Genomic DNA, 18,987 nt, shown 5'->3' with positions numbered 1-18,987 from the left:
CACATCGTTTAAACAGCAACAGGCACAGAAGATTGCTTCCTTGGCCTTCCCTCCTTGCTCTCACTGCTGAAAGGCGATGGTCTTGTTTGAGGCACCACCCTCCGCCGCACCCTGGGTCCTCCTCTGTTTACTGGCCATGTTGTGCTTCAAAGTAGGTTAACTTGGAAGAGTTCCTTTTATTATCCCTGTTTCACCAGTGGTGAAATTGAGGCTTGAAACAATAAAGGAACCTGTTACAGTTTGAGCGTAGGTTTTCCTGGCTCCCACCCCATCTGTGTGTCACCCCCCTGCTCCTCCAGTGACCTGGCATTGACTTACTTAGGTGACACCCACTCGACCTGTTCTCCACAATGCTGCTTTTGGTAATATGGGTCTCAAGGCCCAAAAGATTCAGCCAGAAAGGATCCTAACATCTGTCTTGTGTTTCTTCTCTTATTCAAATAAACCCAGTAACTGCAGCCAAGCTAAAGACCCTAAGAGAACACTTCACACAGGAAGAATAACAATAAATACAGGCCTGGTAATAACACTTTAAAACATGACTTAATATACGTTTCATATAAGAAATTTAAATAAAAGGGAATCCATTATCACAATCCTACATCCCAAGAAATGACTTCCTTATAACACTTTGTTGAGTCCCACTCTATGCTTCAAATGTCCTCTCTTAATAAGGTTATTCATTCTCTGTTGACACCAGTAGGATAATGAACATAATGTTTACTCCACAAAGGGTCATAGCCCCCGCCACCCTTTTTTGTGGTGCTCCAGATCAAACCCAGGGCATCACTCTACAAAGCACATACTCTACCCCTGAGCTACACCCCTGCTCCATAAATTTATTTGCTGACTAGTCCATATACCTTTAAAGTGACTCCAAGCAGGTGTGGCCTGTGGTGCACTGATTACCGGGATGTTCTAAAGGGAGATTGATACCCCTTGTAGGAAGGAGGAACTTCTGGTCAAAAACTGCTGGTTAGGACAGAAAGCTAACTTTCCCTCTCCAAGCGCTGGTCTCAGTGGCACACATCTATAACCTAGTAACTCAGGAGACTGAGGCAGGAAGATCACAACTTTGAGGCTAGCCTCAGTAATTTAGTGAGGCCCTAAGCAACTTAGTGAGACCCAGTCTCAGAATGAAAAAAAAAAAGGGCTGGGGATGTAGCTTTGTGGTAAAGCACCTCTGGGTTCAATCCCTAGTGCAAAAAACCAATCAAACGAAGTACCTGAGACATTGGGCAAGGATTAGTGTTCTGCACTCAGCCGGGATATAAGAAAACATTTGGATTTTGAATTAAAACCAGGAGTCCAAGATTGTGAACAGCCAAGTGAGTCTCATGGCCCAGAATGACTAGGATATGACCTGGGAGGAGAGGGGATCTGCGCTAGTTTGCCCAGTGCAGTGGAAGGTTTGTAGGGTCATCTGCCCAGGAGTCCCTGGGAGGCTGTGGTTTTAATAATAAAATTCCATGAATAAGGAGTAGGTTTGAGAGTCGAGAAAGGTTCAAAACGATGAAATTTTAAAATAACACTGCAAGTCCATTCATTTTGGAAAATGTAAGTAGCAAAAGGCACATAAAAAACCTATCTGTAGTGCTTTGCATGTGTCTTTAATAGTCTTTTTGTGTGTCTACATGCATCTGTGCATTTACATTAAGTGTCATGATCATTTTTTAACGTGCTTTTTGGATACTTGATTCATCATGGATCTTTCTGATATATATATTTTTTTCAGTATATAGTTTTATACTTTTTTACCTTGCATGGATATATTAACAGAAATCCATGTCATTTAACATTTAGATCTCCAGTCTTTTGCTGCCCTTCTAGATTGAATGTAACTTTTTTACCTTAAAAAAAGTTTAGAAGTGAAATCATGAAGCTAAAGGGTTTGCTTAGCTCTCGAAGGACCTTGCTGTGCACAGCAGACTGCATATAGGAGAGAGAGGGCTCTCCTTCCCGCACGAACTCCTTTTGTGAGAAGCACCATTTCTTTACATTCCAAAAACAAAACAAAAAAATTAAAAACCACTTTCCAATTTGATGGGTTTGCACCATTTGTATTTCCTTACTTTCCCCTACAATTGAGGCTCTTTCTCTGGTTTGGTGGCCCAGAATCAGCTGTATTAAATATGTGTGGGCTGACGTGGAAAACATCCCAAGGACTTTTATGAGAGTATGACTTTCTTTTCTTTGTGTCTGATTTATATTGATTTCAAACTAAAAGTCTGATTCTTTGAAGGGACAAGTGGTCAGACTTTCCCTGTGGCAGCAGCTTAGGGAAGTTAATTAAAATATGAGACAGAGCCCCCGGGCTTAGAACTCTGGGTTCAGGAGCAGTGGCCTGTGGTTGTGGGACATGGGAGGTCTGGGGTCTTGCCCTGGCCCTTTTATTTCTGTGTTCAGGGTTGTGGACAAGTCATTAAACCCAAGTCTCCCTTCTGACGCCTGTAAACAGAGGAGCCAGACTGACTGATAGTTAAGAAACCTCTAGGGGTGAAGGTGGGAGTTCATAACCCACTAGAATCAAAGTGTGGAATATGATATGTCAAGAAATTTGTAATGTTTTGAACAACCCACAATAAAAAATTAAAAAAAAAAAAAAAATTTAAAACAAAAGAAAGCAAAAAACAAACAAACAAAAAAAAAAAAATAAGAAACCTCTAGTTCAAGAATTCTATTCTCTTTGCTTTCGAAAACGAGAACTGCAAATGAAGTTTGGCTCTAGGGAGAAGCAGCCAAGGGCAGCAAATGTATTCAAGATATAAAACTCAGGAAATTAATGGATAGTGAAGTAGTATTTAACCTTGGGATTTTAAAAGCCTAAAGTATCTGCAAATAGGCCAAGACAAAGAGCTTTTAAACAAGAATGATCACAGCCAAGTGGGTATAGGGAATTTGCTACAGTGCATAACAGCAGTGACAAAATAAAAAGTGCTTTTACACAATAATGTTTTGGTTTAGGTAGTTATTAGCTAAGCAGGTGTGTAGCGCTCATTTCCTGGTCTAATTGTGTAAATGCTTCTGATAGCAAATGTTCTGAGTAATCCCATAATAAATGCTCAATAAACAAATATTGAATGAATGAACAAATAAGTACTTGCTTGACTACTTAACTCAGCATTGAAAAGCAGGGAAATGCCTTGTACATGACACGTTTCCTGCCTCCTGTTGCCACCACTCTTGGTTCTGTAGGTTTAGTTATGTTCAGATTAACTTTTTATTAATGTGACAGCCCCTATGGTATGTACCATGGGATTTCATCATCTCCTTAGTGTCCTTTTCTATCCACTGTGACGTAGTCCCAGTGCCCTGGTATGTTTTGCTGTCAGTTTCATTTATTTCTGTTAAGACTGAATTGCAAAATTCTTCTTTTCTACTTACCTCCTCTTTAAGTTTCCTATGACTATTGTTATAAAATACTGCACATGTAGTGACTTCACACAGATTTTACTCTCTTACCATTTTGGAGACCAAAAGTTTGTCCTTCTGAATTAAGGCCAAGGTGTCAGAAGGGCTGGTTCCTTCTGGAGGAGATCTGTGTCCTTGACTTTGTCAGTTTCAAGTGGCTGCCTGTGTTCCTTGCCTTGGGGTTACTTTTTCCATTTTTAAAGACTATCTCCCTCTCTCTCTCTCTCTCTCTCTCTCTCTCTCTCTCTCTCTCTCTCTCTCTTTCTTTCTTTCTTTTTTCTTTTTTTTGGTACCAGGGATTGAACCCAGGGGCCCTTAAACACTGAGCCACATCCCCAGCCCTTTTTATTTATTTATTTATTTATTTATTTTTAATTTTTTATTGTTGGTTGTTCAAAACATTACATAGTTCTTGACATATCATATTTCACACTTTGATTCAAGTGGGTTATGAACTCCCATTTTTACCCCATATACAGATTGCAGAATCACATCAGTTACACATCCATTGATTTACATATTGCCATACTAGTGTCTGTTGTGTTCTGCTGCCTTTCCTATCCTCTACTATCCCCCCTCCCCTCCCCTCCCCTCTTCTCTCTCTACCCCCTCTACTGTCATTCATTTCTCCCCCTTGTATTATTTTTCCCTTTCCCCTCACTTCCTCTTGTATGTACTTTTGTATAACCCTGAGGGTCTCCTTCCATTTCCATGCAATTTCCCTTCTCTCTCCCTTTCCCTCCCACCTCTCATCCCTGTTTAATGTTAATCTTCTTCTCATGTTCTTCGTCCCTACTCTGTTCTTAGTTATTCTCCTTATATCAAAGAAGACATTTGGCATTTGTTTTTTAGGGATTGGCTAGCTTCACTTAGCATAATCTGCTCTAATGCCATCCATTTCCCTGCAAATTCTATGATTTTGTCATTTTTTAATGCAGAGTAATACTCCATTGTGTATAAATGCCACTTTTTTTTTATCCATTCGTCTATTGAAGGGCATCTAGGTTGGTTCCACAGTCTTGCTATTGTGAACTGTGCTGCTATGAACATCGATGTAGCAGTGTCCCTGTAGCATGCTCTTTTTAGGTCTTTAGGGAATAGACCGAGAAGGGGAATAGCTGGGTCAAATGGTGGCTCCATTCCCAGCTTTCCAAGAAATCTCCATACTGCTTTCCAAATTGGCTGCACCAATTTGCAGTCCCACCAGCAATGTACAAGTGTACCCTTTTCCCCACATCCTCGCCAGCACTTGTTGTTTGACTTCATAATGGCTGCCAGTCTTACTGGAGTGAGATGGTATCTTAGGGTGGTTTTGATTTGCATTTCTCTGACTTCTAGAGATGGTGAGCATTTTTTCATGTACTTGTTGATTGACTGTATGTCTTCCTCTGAGAAGTGTCTGTTCAGGTCCTTGGCCCATTTGTTGATTGGGTTGTTTGAAAAAGAGGGAGAACTTCCAAATTCATTCTACGAGGCCAACATCACCCTGATACCTAAACCAGATAAAGACAATTCAAAGAAAGAAAACTACAGACCAATATCTCTAATGAACCTAGATGCAAAAATCCTCAATAAAATTCTGGCGAATCGGATACAAAAACATATCAAAAAAATCGTGCACCATGATCAAGTAGGATTCATCCCTGGGATGCAAGGCTGGTTCAATATATGGAAATCAATAAATGTTATTCACCACATCAATAGACTTAGAAATAAGAACCATATGATCATCTCGATAGATGCGGAAAAAGCATTCGACAAAGTACAGCATCCCTTTATGTTCAAAACTCTAGAAAAACTAGGGATAACAGGAACATACCTCAATATTGTAAAAGCTATCTATGCTAAGCCTCAGGCTAGCATCGTTCTGAATGGAGAAAAACTGAAGGCATTCCCTCTAAAATCTGGAACAAGACAGGGATGCCCTCTCTCTCCACTTCTCTTCAACATAGTTCTCGAAACACTGGCCAGAGCAATTAGACAGACGAAAGAAAATAAAGGCATAAAAATAGGAAAAGAAGAACTTAAATGATCACTATTTGCAGGCAACATGATTCTATACCTAGCAGACCCAAAAGGGTCTACAAAGAAACTATTAGAGCTAATAAATGAATTCAGCAAAGTGGCAGGATATAAAATCAACACGCATAAATCAAAGGCATTCCTGTATATCAGCGACAAATCCTCTGAAATGGAAATGAGGACAACCACTCCATTCACAATATCTTCAAAAAAAATAAAATACTTGGGAATCAACCTAACAAAAGAGGTGAAAGACTTATACAGTGAAAACTACAGAACCCTAAAGAGAGAAATAGAAGAAGATCTTAGAAGATGGAAAAATATACCCTGTTCATGGATAGGCAGAACTAACATCATCAAAATGGCGATATTACCAAAAGTTCTCTATAGGTTTAATGCAATGCCAATCAAAATCCCAACGGCATTTCTTGTAGAAATAGAGAAAGCAATCATGAAATTCATATGGAAAAATAAAAGACCCAGAATAGCAAAAACAATGCTAAGCAGGAAGTGTGAATCAGGCGGTATAGCGATACCAGACTTCAAACTATACTACACAGCAATAGTAACAAAAACAGCATGGTACTGGTACCAAAACAGGCGGGTGGACCAATGGTACAGAATAGAGGACACAGAAACCAATCCACAAAACTACAACTATCTTATATTTGATAAAGGGGCTAAAAGCATGCAATGGAGGAAGGATAGCATCTTCAACAAATGGTGCTGGGAAAACTGGAAATCCATATGCAACAAAATGAAACTGAATCCCTTTCTCTCGCCATGCACAAAAGTGAATTCAAAATGGATCAAGGAGCTTGATATCAAATCAGAGACACGCCGTCTGATAGAAGAAAAAGTTGGCTACGATCTACAGTCGGTGGGGTCGGGCTCCAAATTCCTCAATAGGACACCCATAGCACAAAAGTTAATAACTAGAATCAACAAATGGGACTTACTCAAACTAAAAAGTTTTTTTCTCAGCAAAAGAAACAATAAGAGAGGTAAATAGGGAGCCTACACCCTGGGAACAAATCTTTACTCCTCACACTTCAGATAGAGCCCTAATATCCAGAGTATACAAAGAACTCAAAAAATTAGACCCAGCCCTTTTTAATATTTTATTTAGAGACAAGGTCTTACTGAGTTGCTTAGGGCCTTGCTAAGTTGCTGAGGCTGGCTTTGAACTCAGGATCCTCCCACCTCAGCATCCTGAGCCACTGGGATTTCAGGCATGGGCCACCAAGCCCCGCTGCTTCCCTCTTATAAAGATAATAGTGGGTATGCTAGGGGTCCTCCCAGATAATCCAGAATAATTCCCCTTCTCAAGACTTCAACTTGGTCAGTCTGCAGAGTCCATTTATCCCCATTCACAGGGAGCGTTCTCAGGTATCAGGGATTAGGACGTAGATCCTCTGAGGGAGAAGTGCTCTTCTGCCTGCTGGACCTCCTTCTCTCTTCCCGACATGAACTTTTGCCTTTCTGTCCACACTTTGCTTTTATGAGAGCTTATGCATACACATCCCAACCTCCCACTCTCCCCGCTATGGTATTTACCTAGAGAAATCTTGTCTTCTCACAAATTATCGGAATTGCTATGGCAGATACTCTACCATAGGTGACATAGGCAAAGCTCCTTGTTACCCGGTAGGACCCAGAGGCCAGGAATGGCAGAAGGAGATTGTCAGGAAGCTCCATGACAGTGCTGTGTGGACAGATCTCCACTTTCTATGGGGACACACTCTGCTAGCTGAGTCATTCCAGTCTCTGCCCAAACACTGCCAATTCACAGATTCACTGTTTGTTGCTAGTTTATTATTGAGGCTGCCCCCTCCCTGTGAGATATAATTCACATTCTATAAAATTTCCCATTTTAAAGTATGAAAGTCAGTGACCACAGAGTTGTGTAACTATCACTACTCTCCAGTTCCAGTTCATTTTCATTACTCCAAAAAGAAATCTTGTCCCTATGCTTGGCCCCCATTCCGTGTTCCTCTCCTCTCTAAGCAAGAGGAATCTGTTTTGTCCCTGTGGATGTGCCTGTTCCCATCATCTCACATCATTGGAATCATCAATGACCATTTGTCACTGAACATGATGTTTTCAAGATTCATCCACGTTGTATATTATTGGTACTTTATGCTTTTTTACTGCCAAGTCACCTTCCATGTTATAGCTAATACCACCTTTGCTGTGTCCATTCATCAGTTTATGGGCATTTGGGGTTGTTTCTACTTTTTGCCATGATGAATAATGTCACTGTGAATATTCCTGTATGAATTTTTGTGTAGATCGGTGTTTTCATTTCTCTTGGGTTTCACCTGGGAATGTAATTGCTGGGTCAAGGTAATTTTATGTTTTGTTTTTTAAGTAGCTGCTGAAGTGTTTTTTTTTTTTTTTAATGTTTATTTTTTTTTAGTTTTAGGTGGACACAATGGCACAACATCTTTATTTTATTTGTATGTGGTGCTGAGGATCAAACCCAGTGCCTCACGCATGCCAGGCGAGCGCGCTACCACTTGAGCCACATCCAAGCCCCTGAAGTGTTTTTTTTTCAAAGTAATTTTTGACTCCTTTAAAATCTTGCCACCAATGTATCAATCGCCTGCATCTTGCCAACTGTCTTACTGTCTGGTTTTGGCTACAACCATCCAATAGGAGTGAAGTGGTCTCTTGTTGCGGGTTTTGTTTGCATTTCTCCAGTGACACAACGTCGAGCCCCCTTTCAACTCCCTGTTCGTTTATCTTTGCTGGAGAAATAACTATTCAAATCCTTGGTTCATTGTGAAATTGGGTTGTCTTTTATTGTAAGATTGTCAGAATTCTTTATATATTCTCTATACTAGACTCATATCAGATAAATGGTTTGCAAAATTTCTCTCCCATTCTGTGGGTTCCTTTTATTCTCTTTATTGTCTCTTCCCAAACCCAGAAGTATTAAATTCTGTTTTTTCCCCTTTGTTTTCTTTTGCTTTTGATATTATATCTTTAAAAATAAATTGCATAATCCAAGGTATTGAAGATTTTACCACAGAAATTTTGTTCTCAGAATTTTATATTTTTGTTCCTTACATTTAGGCATTTGATTCATATGAGTTAATTTTTGTATATCAACTGAGGTATGGTCCAACTTCACTATTTTGCATGTATATATCCAGTTGTCCCAGCACTGTCTTGTCGAAAAGATTCTTTTCCCTCGTAGGATCAGCTTGTGAGTTTCTGTAATGAAGCCAGATGTATTGTGATGGGGATTGTGTTTTATTTCTAGATCATTTGGGGAACTATTACCCTCCTGATATTAATTCTTCTAATTGTAAACACATACATCTTTCCATTTATGTAGCCTAATTTCTTTTAATGATATTTTGTAATTTATGGTGTATAGGCATTGCACTTCTCTCAATAACTTTATGCCTATTTTAATTTTTTTGTGTGCTATTGTAAATTATGGAATTGTTTTCTAAATTGTTTCCTTTGCAGAAAGTTCATAAAAGTACATGAAAATAAATTGATATTTGTATATTGATCTTGTGTATTCCTTAAGTTTTTCATTCTGTGAAATGTTTTTATTTTCCCTTCTTTCTGCCTTCCTTCACTTTCAGAATTTTAGAAGCTTTTTTTTCCCCCAAATTCACCTGCCTTCCTTTTATCCCATTCCAATTTTGCTTTTTCCAATTATTTAAATAGACCTTGAAGTGGTCTTTGGGCTGCTGTACTATTTCCAGCTCGATCTTGCCACTTCCATTGGCTGTCATCATGGCAGGTGGACTTCTGATTTGGTGGTCAATCTGGGAGAGCCATGTTAGTGCAGGTTGTTGGTCTTGGGAGTTCTGTGTATGTAGGACTTTGCAAACCCAAGGCAGTTTCTCGTTTGCCTCATCTGTTCCACGAAGTATGGTTGCTTCTGGACCAGCGTTGGTAATACCTTCTGGCCTGGGGACCTGATGCTCCCTGGGTGTTTTGTATCTGGGTGCCATACCTTCAAGACAGGCCCCGGGGGTGGCTGGTGTTGTCTTGAGATTTTGATTTCTTATTGGCTGGGCATGCCCCTTTCCTCTCTGTGGGCATCAGAATCCTAGCCCCTGCGTGCCCTGGCTCTGTTGGTCATCCAGTAGCCTTCTGAGTCTTCAAAGCTCTTGGTGATCTGTCACGTGACTTTTAGTTCCATTTTTGGTTCCAGCCAAAAAATTTATTTCTTGTGATTTGGAATTTTTCTATTTAAACAGTTGTTATTTATCTTTTATTGTTTGTCCATGTCTTTGAAGCAAGTCATGTCCTTCTCTGTCATCTCAGTTCATCATATTGACTGGAAACTTTATCATCACAGACTGAAGAATGAATTTTAAGACCTTTGAGGCACCAGATTGCGATCCCTGATTCCTACAGAACTTTAAACGTAGTGTTAAGTCAGTATTAATTCAGTGAATGGGTATTTTGCAAATCCCTCTACTGAGATGTGGTGTGCCTGAGTAACCACCCTTCCTCAGTGTAGCGAGGCACATGGCCACCTTGTTCCAGAACCCACCTTCTGTCCACGTCAGAATCATGTTAGATTCTAGATTGCTTTTTGATGCAAAATCCAAGCTATCAGAGTCGTGTCTACTGCCCTTATTTTTAGGAACTCATTAATATGGTAGTTTATGTTTATATGTCTAGCAAGTACGGTTATATTCTAATATTAACACTAGGAAAGAAATGTTATTTCTAAATGTTTATCTTTCCCAGAAGAGAGAAATTAATTTCAACAGTTCACATTAAAATCCCTTCTTAGTAACTTTGCTTTTGCTTTTGCTTTTTATTTTTCCTCAAACTTTCTCTGTGTGTCTATTTTTATTTTTTGGTGTCGGGGACTGAACCCAGGGATGCTTAACAACCAAGACACATCCCCATCCCTTTTTAAATTTATTTTTTAAGATTTTGAGATAGGATCATGCTAAATTGCTCAGGCTGGTCTTGAACTTGTGATCCTCCTGCCGCAGCTTCCTGGTAGTTGGATTATAGGCAAGTGCCACTCCAACCAGCTGTAGGTAGTTTTCTTAGTCTAAGGGAACCTGCTCATGGTGTGCTCAGTACCTGCAGACCTGGTGTTTTAGGGATCACTAAACATCAGAGGGTTCTTGAACAGTCTTTTTCTCATTTGGGTGATGGGGATCAACTAGAATTGGTCCCTTCTGGATCTGAGGACAGGCTTCAACACAGAAGAGCACGTTGCTCTCAGAAAAGTGGCCCTAATACCTCCTGCCATCAGGGGAGCAGAGAGGAAATATCCCAGTCAGACCTGGGAGCACAGCCTCCTGAAGAGAAAGAAAAGTGTTCAACTTTTGGGGATAGTTTTGAAACCAAAGCAAATAGACTTATTTTTCCAGGTTTCCTGGATGCAAACCTGAGATGGTTCTCAGCGGAAGCAAACTCTGATGACCTGAATGAGAGCCACAAAAATCTCTTCCAAAATGAGATGGACAGAATTTTAAAAGGAATGACCTGGTTTATTTCGGTCATGAGAAAGGTCAGTTTATTGTTAGCCTCTGCCGTTTCTGGAGCCTTCCCTCATGAACATATCCTAAGAAATAGAAAGTTACAAGCATGCATCACTGAATATTCAATAGAGAATGCTTTTTAAAGGAATCTCTATAGACTTTTTAGTTCCTCCTTTTTTATTTCATGGCAAATACTTAAATCCATGGGGTTCCATTTGTTTTCTTCTCCAAGTTCGTTCTTAGGAGCATCTGATTGTGGGAGAGGTTGAGCTCTGTCCCTCAGGGTACAAGAAAATTCCCCAGAGAGCTTCAGTTACATGTTGCTTATTTGGAACTTGATATCAATAAACCCAGCATGACTTGGCCACCGCTGGAAATAAATACCTAGCTACCATCCTGTTCTTGCAACTGGAGCTTGATTGGAATAAACAGGATTTCCTGTCTGCTTTTGAACATCAGGAGCCTAGAAGCTTTCTCTTTTTGAGATCCCTGTTTCTTCCATTGCAAGGAGCAGCTTAAAGAGGCCTCCTGTTTTTCTGTTTGAGGAAAAGGTGGAGATGAGACTAGAGACGGTGATCAGAGCCAATTAATAGATAGGTTGATGGATACTGCACCTGCTGTACTAACACAGTGCTGGCATCTCTCAAGGACTGGAAGAGTCACACATTACCTCACAATGTTTATTTTTTCATTCTTTCTTTTTTATTTTCTTATGTTGGCACTGGGAATTGAACCCAGGGATGCTCTGCTGAGCTACATCCCCAGCCCTTTCCATTTTATTTTCAGACAGTGTCTTGCTAACTTGCCAGGGCTATCCCTGAACTTGAGCTCCTCCTGTCTCAGCCTCCTGAAGCCTGGGATTACAGGTTTGCATCACCATGTCCAACTTTTTTTTTAGCCATTTGATGGCCAGTTTATAAGGTGTGTGTGTGTGTGTGTGTGTGTGTGTACACAAATATGTAAAAACCAGAGCATATGAGCTTAAAGATTAAACTATTCTTGTTATTATAAGCATTGAAATTCATAAAACATTACTTTACACGTAGAGTAGGTATTTTAATATGAGGAGCAAAGAACACTTTGGAAATACTATAATTGGATGATTTTCTTCTTCCCAAGATGAAGATTCAAAGTGGAGACACATTTAATTGCCCACTCAGTACTCATAATTTGTACCATTTTTGTTTACAGAACCTTGATTTAATTCAGAGTGGCATGGTACTCAGCCCCAGACAGTAGGTAGTAATGGTCTAAACCAATATTCCAATCCTGAACCCTGATTTCACAGCATTCCCTTATAAGAATGTGGCCATGTGACCTGGTTTTGGCTAGGGAGTCCTGAGAAGTAGTCCACTGGGGTGGTAATTGGGGTTTTTGGGAAAGCATTTATTGTTTTTATAAAACTTGAAAAATGAGCCTATCAGTGCCTTCATTGCTTTTCCTTTCTTTCTGCCTTGAGTGCTAATAGGATGGCTGAACATACAGCAGCCATCATGTCACTGTGAGGTAACAAATGTGAAGGAGAGTCCAAGGGCAGAGATGCTGCTCCAACATCGCTGCTGTTTAGCCACCAGCAGCCCGGAACTTTCCTACTCCTTCTTTGTTGAATCTCCTCTTGTGGAGGCTTTCTGATATTTAAAACTAAACACAATGCTAAATGAAGCAGATATGAAAATACAGATGTTATGAGCTTTTTCTTCTGTGCCGGATAGCCTCATAAGTGTCCTTAGTGTTTAGTAGGACCTGTGTGAGAACAGTCCCTCAAAAGAAAGTTCTCACTCTATTAGAAGTTGTTCACAGTTGAAGCGATGAGTTGTGGACTCAGAAATGTAATTTTCCAAAATAAATGAACTTGTCCATCTGAACTTGCCTCCGCAAGTACCATGAGTACTTCATGGGCGGATCTTCCTTATAGGCCTTTTTTATGGTGGTCTTAAGTCAGTTTTCTGGTGAACTACATTGTGTATATTTATGGCTTCATAGGAAGCGACAGTAGCACTAGGGGTAATAGCGTAAATAGTCTGATGTCTTGAAAATGTGAAGGTCCAGCAGGCTTTATTGATTTCAGGGTAATGGTATTATTAAATTTTCTGCCTCTTTTCAAACTTCTTGTGGCCAAGTTCCAAGCCGGTAACTTTAAGAAATTTGGAAACTAGTTCTGTACACTTGTGGAAAAAGAATTACCCTGTCATTTTCAATGGCCGAATTGAGAAGGAGGAGGAAATAATGTGAATTCAGTTTTTTTTGCGGACTTGGACCTTGGATAGAACACGTTGTGGGTTGTTTTCCATGTGGGAGGTACACGTGGCTCTGTGACACGCATCATGGAGCTAATATAAGGTAAGAAATGAAAATTGTCTTTTAGTCCATTAGGAAGAAAGGACTGTGGTCCATAGGAGTTTCAGTTGTTGGACATCATCTTGTAAAATTCTACTTTTATTTGTAGCCTCAGAACTTGAGCCCTAGAATAATTTCATTCATTTAAAAAATTAAAGTATGTGTGGTTACACTCTGGACTCTCTTTCTCTTTAATAAAACTGTTCCAAAGAAATGAGAAGCACTGTGTACCCTAAGGACCCTCACAAGAGGCTTTCGAAACCATTTGTTCTACCTGCCTCTTTAAGGCAGACCAGAAAGCAGCCCTTGGACAGCTATGGACAGGACCACAGGAATGCTGGGCGCAATAGCAGCCTCAGTGCTATATGCTGGAATTCACGATGTGGGTGCCCAGTGTGCTACCCGCTGTTGAGAGCATCCCCAGAGCTGGTGAGGCACTGTCAGGAGGCAGCCTTCCCAGGCAGGGCGAGGGAGCACACGCCGGAGGGGATTCTGCAGAGTGAGGAGCCTGGTCTGGGGCCCCTTTGGCATTGGTGGTAGAGGAACAGCTATATCCCTGCATATTAGGGGAACTTGGTGCCAGTTTGGCAAGTTTGGTTCAAGACAAAGAAGGTGTAGGAGCCCAGCAGTGCAGTAGGATCTTCTTTTCCTTCCCCGCTCTCTCCTCCTTTCCTATGTAGTTGGGAGCCTGGGATTGAACCCAGGGGCACTCAACCACTGAGCCACATCCCCAGCCCTTTTTTTAATACTCTATTTAGAGATAGGGTCTCACTGAGTTGCTTAGCACCTTGCTAAGTTGCTGCAGCTGGCTTTGAACTCGCTATCTTCCTGCTTCAGCCTCCTGAGCCTCAGGGATTACAGGCCAGCACTGGTGAGGTCGGGAGCTCTTAAGGGATGACATTGGGGACTTAAAGAGCATTTGGAGTTGACTGCAGCTATTCTGAGTGCTTTACCCCCCCCGCTCACTTATCTAATCCCCACAGCACACTTTTCTGACTCACCCCAGGGGTTGCTCATAGGAGGTGGTGGACAGGGACTTCAAGCCCAGGAGCCTAGGGCTGGATTTGAGTGGTCTAGGGTACACTCCAGGTGGTGGGTCCTCTAGGAAGGAGAGTCTGCAGGAGTGTGCAGGGGGAGCAGGGCCGGGGCAGGCTGGTGGTCAGAGGATGCATCGTGGGTCTCCTAGGAGTTAACAAAACTGCTCTAGATCTAGATAGCAGTGGGAATGAAGGGAGAAGTATTCAGAGTTAGTGGCTTTGGAGGGTAGATTGATGGCTCCAGGCCCTCCGTTGGTGTGCATTGGTTGTGGGACTCTGGAGGGACTGGATCAGAGATGTCTGGGGTATTGCTTAACTGTCCCCCTAGCTGACTTAAGGTATTGAAGAAGGAGGTTTGGTGGGAAGTGAGGACTTACATTCACAGAACCCCAATTACTCACTCAGTGATGGATTAGTATAGTGTCCTTTAACCTTGGAATCTGGGGAAGACTGTCTAGAAAAACAGATGCCCGTGGGTGTGTCCTAAGAGGTCTGTGTGAGTGACAGACAGGCTCCGTTTTCTGAGCCTGCTGCTGCCTTTAGAGCTGTGACTGCGGTACCCATGGTGCTAAGGCAGCTTGTCCTCTTCCTGGCTGCAGGATCAGTGGGAGTGAGAGCAGAAGGAGGTTGGGTTTGTGGTTTGGGGACCGCCATTGTTTCAGCCTCCTTGGTTGCCATTCTTGACTTCAGCTCAGGCTTTGATGAGGAAAGCCGATGGAGGCAGAGGAAGGCCTTCAATAGCGCATCCCAGCATCCTGTGCTGAGGGGACGCCCTATTCCTCTGGGGCCTCAGCCCCCTCAGTCAAGGCTGAGAGTGTGTCTTCCCTCATCCCTTCCTGAGACCTGTGGCCCTGGCCAGGCGTGTCTTTCCTTGGGTCTGCGAACATAGCCCCAGCTGAAGGCCGAGAGGAAGCCCCAGGTGGCTCTTGGTGAGCAACATCCTGAAGGAAACATCCTGAAGGAGATGGCAGGATGCAGAGTTTGCATCTGGGCTGAAGTTTTGTTACCACGTAGGGGGCATTTTCTTCCGTCTCCCCACACCTTCCTTCTTCCCTCCATCTCTTCTTTCATTCCTCCTCCCTCTCCCTGGCTCTCTTTCTTCCTTTCTCTTCTCTCCCCTCTCTTTTCTCATACCAGAAGAGTCACTAATTATGCAGGGCTGGTAAATGTGGCTGTATCTATTTTGACGTCAATCGTAGTTTTCCATCCTGGTTTCTCAGGAAAGGTCTGTGGTGAGGAGTGGAGTTCACACCGCTGTGCCCTGGTCTGCACATTACTGCATGGGGAAGATGAAGGGATCCAGAAGCCTGTCCTCAAACCCCTGAGAATCCACAGGGAAAGCAATATCACAGGTTCGAATCCTCCTTCACTTACGTCGGGAAACCCATGCACAGAGGTCTCTCATTTGCAAAAGAAGTGGTGATGTTTACTTCAAAAAGGGTGTTATGGCAGACAGGCAAGACTGTGTATCTTAGTATTCTGAAAGAATACTAAGCACTCCTCTTATCTCATTCTCTAATTAAACATTTTTGGATCACACCTTGGAATAAGCCCAGAAATACTAGGAGGAAGGGGAAATCTTAGTGTTTAATTGCTTTATGTATGTTTATTTCATTTCTGCATACTGACCTTGTGAGGTAAATCACTGTTGTGAGATGAGAGCCAAAGTTCAGAGAAGTTGAAAACAGAATAGCTTCACCACTGCCAGGTACATGGCCTCAGATATTATTTAATGCCTTACTGCTGTTACCTTATCTCTAAAATAGGATAATTATAGTTCCCTTATCACAAGGTGGTTTTGAGGATCAAAATGATTAATATGTAGAAAGTCTTAACACAGTGCCTACTAAATAGTCAATGTGATGTATGAATGGGAAATTATTATCATTAAGAAAACTGCCAGATATCTTCTAAGCTACAATAAGTGGAGTAGGGGTTGACTTTTAAGTTTAGTGTGTTCAAAGGTGGTTTCATTGTCATTTTTGAAGCTTAGAAAGGGTTTAGTTTTCATGGAGAGGGATTGGGGAATTGGTGTTGGAAACATCAGGAAAATTCTAAAGGATTTCAAAAACGTGGGATGACCAGGAGGCAGGAGAAGCACAGTTCTGTGTGGCTGTGACCTGGCTGAGGACAAAGACCCCTAGTCATTTCCTAATTCCCTGGTCATAAGACTCAATTTGTCCCAGAACCAGGAGGTGGCAGATAGATTGCCTGTGGGGTCTTTGGAGTCTCCAGTTCTCCAGCTCCCTCTGCCTTTCCGCTTCCTGGAAAAGGCAGTAGGAACATTAAACTAAGAATCCCGGAGCCTTTGGGCTGGGATTGGAGCTGGCCCTGCTGCTGTTTTCTGCCTGACATCATGCAAGTTCCTTTACCTTGCTCAGTGTCCTGTGTGACACAAGGAAAATATGGTGCCTCCTCCATCCCCACAAGATTTATGTGGAAAGTGGAAGAGACCTTGCGGACACTGTCTGTTTAGCCCAGAGGAAGCCCTCAATAATGTTAGTTTCTGAATATTCCCCCGTCCTGATACCATTAGGCTTTGGTTAGAAATTCAGGCCAAGTATGCAAGGCCAAAGTGGCGACATTTGGGGTCCTGCCCTCTCCGGATGAATTTTAGCCAGGACCATAGCAGCCATCTGGCTCGTGTCACTGTCTCAGTCAAGAATCTGGCATGGGGTGTCTGAGTTGCCTTTGCGTATACTTTTATCTGCCTCTCCTTTCTGCAAAAAGTGCCTCAGAGCTTGGAGGAGAAATGGATATTATTTCTTCTTTGTTGGGTCTCAAACACCCAGACCCTCGTTCCCTTCCCCTAATTTTTAATTCATAGCATTTCTGCCCAGGGAGACTTTTATAGCTAGCAGTAGAGCCATTTAAACAAAATTACTTCTTTGACCAATGGTTTTGCACTTGTGGTCTATGTTGTATTGAGTTTTTCTTATTATCTTATTTTTTTCTTGCTACCAAGACAGAATAGGGGAGCAAATAATGGGGTTTTCTAAGAAAAATTAACAGGTGACAAAAGAGAAGACAGTTCCCCCCAAATCTCAAATCAAGAAGGCAACTAACTCTCAGGGCTGGGGTGCAACTCTGTGGTGGAGTACAGACTTCAGCATGCCAGTGGTCCAGGGCTCTGTCTCCAGCTCCTCAAAAAAGACCTCACCTCCCCCGTGCCCTGACTCCCCAGGCCAGTACTCCTGCAGCAGGCCGAGGCACCTCAGCTTCCATCCCCCTGTGTTCACAGGGCCTCCAGGGTGCTGCAGGCTCTGGGGGCCATAGCCTTGGAATGGTTTCTCTCTCTGCTGTTGGCCTTCCTGAGTGACCTGCCAGCCCCAAGGGAAAACTTGAAATCCTTTCTTCAAAAGCTCATGCCTTCTACTTCAGAGGAAATAATTTTCCTTGGCCAATTTAGTAAGATTTTTTCTCTTCAGTTTCCTTTAATTATCTCGTTGAAAAGAGAGAGAGAGAGAGAGAGAAAGGGAGCTGGAGAAGACCATCTGCTTTCTGAGACAGTTCATGTCTTGTGTTTTCTCTAATGGCTATAGGAAAGCCCAGTTAAGCCAATTAAGGCTTCATCTTGTTCTTGTTTGGGATCCTTCTGTTGGGCACTTTTGAGTCACTGCCACCGACGTTTCTCAGTGGTATATTTGGGATGTCTTGGAGTGTAGATTTTATGAAGAGATGTTTTCTTTGTTTCATGAATTGTCACAGGCTCTGTGAGCCACTTTCCAGATCGTGCCAAACTGTCACTACAAGGTTCTTTGCCTTTTTAATCCCTTCCTCGCACCACAAGAAGTTCTATTAGCATGTTTTCTGAGCTATAGAGTAAAATCTGGCAAATGTAGCACGGAAAGCAGATGGGTGGTTGCTGTCTTCTTTTCCCCAAACTCTGGACCTAGTGTTCCATAGAGAACTCAGCTTTATCACCTCCCTTTACCTCATTGCAGAAAACACACGTGATGGATGGAGGGGAGAGAGGGTTGTTTTTTAAAGCTACATGGTATATGTGTATCTAGCTTCATGTAGGAACTTAATTTTTTCAAAGTTGAAAAGAGTAGTTTTGCTCTGAATATGAAAACGTTCTTATATCATTATAAAAAAAAAAAATTAGGTGGGGCTGGGGTTATGGCTCAGCGGTAGAGCACTTGCCTCAGTACCACATAAAAATAAACAGTTGTTATGTACAACTACAAAAAAAAAAAGTTTAAAAAATTTAGGCAAATCAGCAACACAGAAGATTAGAAGGTATTTTTCTAAATCCTATCATCCAGAGACTACCACTAGTAACATTTTAGTACACTTTTCTGTTCATTATTTTAGCAACTATTTATTGACTATCTGCCACGTGCCAGGCACCAGCAATATACCGATGTACAAAACAGACACATAGTCTTTGCTCGCATGGAGAGAAAGACATCAAACAGGTTATGCAGATTGCATACATGAAAATAAACAATACTAACAAAGTTAAATTACAGACAAACTTACTTTTAAAAAAAAATCCAGAGTAAGAAAAAGAACAGTATCCCTATAGATAAGGAAAACATGCCAAAAAAGACACGCGCAGCCACAAAAATAAAGATTAAAATTGGAATATTCTATTTCAAAAGAAGGAAAAGGTAACTATATAATTATGCAAGAGATGAAAGAGCAGCATAAATCTGAATATGGAAAACTCAGACAAGTTGACAGAATTTAAGAGAGAA

General features: G+C 41.7%; 1 protein-coding gene across 17 annotated transcripts in view; it reads left to right on the top strand.

The window, feature by feature from the left end:
* Window positions 1-18,987, top strand: part of Apbb2 (amyloid beta precursor protein binding family B member 2) — a 397,355-nt gene that overhangs the window by 190,582 nt on the left and 187,786 nt on the right. Inside the window, exon 5 of one of the 17 annotated variants that reach the window (XM_058582022.1) lies at window positions 15,505-15,636. The exons of 15 other annotated variants lie outside the window; for them this stretch is intronic. The gene's annotated coding sequence lies outside the window, so the exon portion shown is untranslated. Of the gene's footprint in view, window positions 1-10,829; window positions 10,940-15,504; window positions 15,637-18,987 lie in introns of those variants that run through there. One more of the 17 variants, XM_058582025.1, reaches the window with a different exon arrangement.

Source organism: Marmota monax, unplaced genomic scaffold (genome assembly GCF_021218885.2).
Source record: "Marmota monax isolate L192 unplaced genomic scaffold, Marmota_monax_Labrador192_F-V1.1 WCK01_AAM20220418_F8-fsc00025, whole genome shotgun sequence".
Classification (NCBI taxonomy): Eukaryota; Metazoa; Chordata; class Mammalia; order Rodentia; family Sciuridae; genus Marmota; species Marmota monax.
This window is presented reverse-complemented; position numbering and strand designations above follow the sequence as displayed.